The sequence below is a fragment of the Lissotriton vulgaris genome, unplaced genomic scaffold, assembly GCF_964263255.1.
Source record: "Lissotriton vulgaris unplaced genomic scaffold, aLisVul1.2 SCAFFOLD_394, whole genome shotgun sequence".
Classification (NCBI taxonomy): domain Eukaryota; kingdom Metazoa; phylum Chordata; class Amphibia; order Caudata; family Salamandridae; genus Lissotriton; species Lissotriton vulgaris.
The window spans coordinates 800,327-804,863 of record NW_028255035.1 but is presented as its reverse complement, the minus strand read 5'-3'; positions in this window follow the sequence as shown (position 1 = coordinate 804,863).

The following is a 4,537-nucleotide window of genomic DNA, read 5'->3' as shown; positions in this document are numbered from 1 at the left end:
TACGGTCTACTTGTTCTGCTTTTACTCGGATCCCTTCATTAACTAATTCGTTTTCTCGGACTCTATCCGACTCTTCTCTATGTCTGTCTTCTTTACGGAGTGCTTTTTCGGCACGTTTATGAGATTCTTTACGCCAAAATTCTATGGCGTCTTTCTGAGATTGTCTGGCTTTCTTTTTCCATAGCGCTTCTTCTACCTTCATGATGCACTCGGCATCCCATGTTCCTGTAACAGGCCATCTATGTCTCTCGTCTAGGTGCTTGGTATAATCGGCCCATAAATCTAGATACAGTATGGCATCTAAGCCATGCTTATGGTACATAAAATTTCCAGGAGTGTCCCTAGGGGGGATAGGAATTTCTTCCTCTAGTATCCCTTTCCTAGTTCCTATCTGTCTTAATTTATTGAAAAACGGCATCTTGTTACTTAGTACTGGATACTCGATACTTGTTACTTACTCTGAACACAGCTAGTTACACAAAAACACAGTAATGTACATCAAACAGTCACTCATACCACAACATTAATCACATGAAAAACATTTTGAACACATATGACTACCCTTGATACTAGATGTACTGCTAAACAGCACAGATACACTGTCGAGAACAGTGCAAGAACTTGAATGCTTGATATACTGCTAAACAGTACAGATACACTGCCTAAAACAGTGCAGACCGGGTTTGTGTACCCAAACCCGTCTTTACCGGATACATAATAATGCACCCGTCTAGATACGTCCCAGCAATGGTACTCACCGGGAAGCACGGAACAGAAGGCCTCGGAAAACTCGACTGGACTGGACCGGACTGGACTCGACTCGACTCGACACGTGGATACTTCGGAAACTGGTGGGCCTCTTGACACCTCGGACCTTGCTTCTTTCGACTAGGCTCTGGTCGGGATCCTCCGCACTCCTCACCGCCTCGTCTGGGTGCTGATCGCAGTCTCCGTCACCTCCGTGGGCCAGAGGGAGATACAGGAAATCCTGCGGGTACGCGTAATTGTCCGTCTTGACTTATGGCAGGGGGCAAAGGTTGCAACGCACCAACCGGCGCGTAAGGTGGGGGAGGGGTCCCTGTGCGGGCGCCATAATAATGTGGTAAATATTTGATTTACCGTCCTAATTTCTATGCAGGTAAGTACTTAAACAAAAATAACTCAATCGGAAAGAAAGACGCAGAGTCCGTGGTGTTAGAGTTCTTAGGGGTTTTATTCCTTAAAAAGGAATGGTTCTGGTACCGGATATCGGGTTCCTGACACCACTGGGGTGCATGAAGGGATAGAGCATACTTTATTGGCAAGACATAACTTTTATACTTAAACCATATAATGAATTCCAATACAGTAGGCGTAACAGCTGAGAGAAACAAGATAAAAGCATACACGTGTTAGCAATACGTAATCAGGAGGCGTGAACTAGGCGTGAACATAGAGGTGTGTGCTAGAAACGTCACATGAAAGTGTCACAAGTAGGTGGGTACATAGCAGAATCTTGCAATGTCAGCAGAAATCTGAGGTCTGGATGCGCGCGCAGCTGCATGACGTGTGATTGACGTGGAGCTTGGAGGGTGCAGGGGACTTGACATTTACACTAGCGGAAAGAGACAGAAGTCTGGCATGTCAGATCAACTTGTACCTATATCATATCTGATATCTGATGTTTGGGAACCATATTATCTAGAGGGAAAGGTCTCTTGGGCAGAGGCTATTCTATACTGACTGTGAGTGCGTGTATAAGCGTCTACGTGTCTGCATGAGATGTGAGGGGGCATGGGCCTACCATGGTAACAGAAGCTATGAATTACTTGCACGGAGACAGTGAGGCCGGGCCCTTTGCTCTGCAGCTGGAAGGATGTTTACTTGAACTAGTAGGCAGGAATGTATGTTTGAGGAGCGGAGCAGATAATTCGAAGGTTGAATACAGTTTTGGCAGGCAGCAGGCTGAGCTAAGCGCCGTTAGCCGCGCAGGGAGTAAGGCAGAGGTCACGGGTACAGAGGCAGCCCAGGCTGAGGCGTTCAGAGTCAGAAGGCAGGGAAAAGGCTCGATGGCAGAATTCCGGGCCTACTTCGCCAGAGCTGAAAAACGTGTAAAGTACACCACAAAAAGACGTTGGCATGGCATACTTAGGAACGGAATATTCAACCCGTTCAGGGTGGATCTGAAAGAGGACATGTTAACGTTGGACGCAAATGTATTTGCGTCTTCATAGCTGGCACAGGAGGGAAGTTACATGCACTTTAAGCTCATACATGGAGACGGTGGGGTACACGTTAGGGAACATTTCTTGACTATAAAATTTATATTTCCTCACCTGAGATAACATGACTTTTGTTTTTAATTCTTTAGATTTCTTATCCTCATTGCCCTTCGCTTCAAGTTCCTGACGCTCGTCATATTGAGCCATTGTCAGGACAGATCCCAGAAAAGAGGTTGTCCAAGAGCTTTCGCTGGCTTTCAAGCGGCTAGCCACTCCTGGTAATAGATTCATAACATACCTGTCTACAAATAAGCCCCGTATTGTCCGTTAGCGACTGGCCACTAAAATCATGAAAAGCCTCCTCAAAACGTGTAAAGAAATCTGAAATCGATTCATCTGTCTTTTGGTTACAGGATGCTAAAACAGTCCAATCAATCTTTTTAGGGGGAATAATTGTTTTTAATTTAGCTAATATTGCACCGGGGCGATCTAAAATCAATTGACATGGCTTTTGCGCTGGTTCCCTGTCCGTATCTTCCCTCTCTATCTCTTTCCATAATGCCCCATATGCTGCGTGATCATCGACTTTACGCACGGAGCGCCACATATCGGGCAGCAATATGAGCCTGAAAAATAAATTGATATCAGTCAGCGTCATGGTACAAGAATTTAAGGCTCCCTCAACTTCTTCATAAAAGGCGGCAGGGTTTTTACGTGGGTCAGGCAATGCAGCTTTAAGCGCCATAACATCTGCTCTATTCCAGGGAGTATACACCCAATTATAATTAAAATACCCTTTTGCATCTACAGAATATTTATCGTCACTAGTACCCGCTCCTTTAGGAGGAACATATAAAGGCGCGGCCTCACGCATAGGTTTTGCATGCACTATCGCAGTCTTATCTGTTTTGAAAATAGATGATTGTTTCCCGTCGACCAATCCCGATCAGTCATCTGTTTTAGCTTTTCATTTCTCCTCCCGTAGCCGAAGCGCTTCGTTTCGAAGTTTAACCAGTCGTCTGATGATATCAGTCACCTGGGAAAGAGGGAAAGAACCTTTACGTAATTGCTTACAATCAATTGCCACATCATCAGGTTCAAAAACGTCAGATACTTTTTGAAACATCTCAACACCTTCCTCTGTAAATGTTCAGTAAAATACATATGCTCTCTATCATGCCATCCCTTAAGAGTTTCTAAAATATCTGAAACAGTAACAGTATCCTTGAGTGACTTCCGAGCCAGGTTCCTAAGTTCAGCTGCTCGTTCGACCGGTATCAAGGAGCGGGTACTTGGTTTCGTTTGATCAGCACCGGAATCCTCATCATTGCCGGATGGGGCGGACGGAACGATATACGGAGGCGGAGGACGATCTAACAAAGAAAAATCATCTTCCGGTTTATTAACGACAGGATAAAGAGGTTGTCGGACAGCATATTGGCCAGATATCTGTAATCTACGCTCCTTTTCCTGTCTCTCTTCCAACTCTTTCGCCTCCTTTTTCCTCAATTCTTGTGCTTTTTCATACACATTCTGCCGTTGCACTTTCTCAATCAGCGCTTGCTCACGTTTCTCACGCTAACGTACTTCTTTCACCCACATTTGCACACTTTCAAACATATTTTGTCTAGATTTTTCTTTAAACATACACAGTTCCATATACTCCATTTTTCGCATATCAAATGACCCATTCTTTTGCCAACACAGCTCAGGATCCTTTCGCGTGTATTTCCTCCACAACGTGCTGTACATTATAGAAAAAAGACCGTATTTTAAATACATCTCTCTATGAGGCGTCCCCTCTGGGGGAGCCGGCTGCGATTCCTCAAGTTTTAACTGGTTATTTCCACAAAAGCAGCACATTCTACGAAGTGCGCTAAAAACAGGCATGCCAAAAATAGTGCAGAATATGCAGTATTATAATCAAAGTGGCACTTAAAGCATCTGTAATACGTTTTGCCGTTCAAATCAAAATCGTATTATGGAGAAAAATCTCCTCATTACCTGCCTATATGTATTGCAACACATATATTTCACATACACATACACATACACATCAGTGACTAGTCCTTCCAAAATTGCCACAGCAAGCGTATCCTAAAACTGCCTTGCCACTCACAGGCTTCCAAATCCCACAATAAGTACCGTACAACGGTTCTTACCACTCACAGGGTGTCAAGTCTCCAAGTGCCAAGTTCTAAATTCGACCAAACGGCCACTGCACGGCAAGCCAACAGAAGAGATCTCAGTCGACGACTGGCACCACCTGGATGGTCAGATCGGAAAGAAAGGAAAAAATGCCTTGGATGCCAAGACTCGGGTCTCCTCTGGCATGC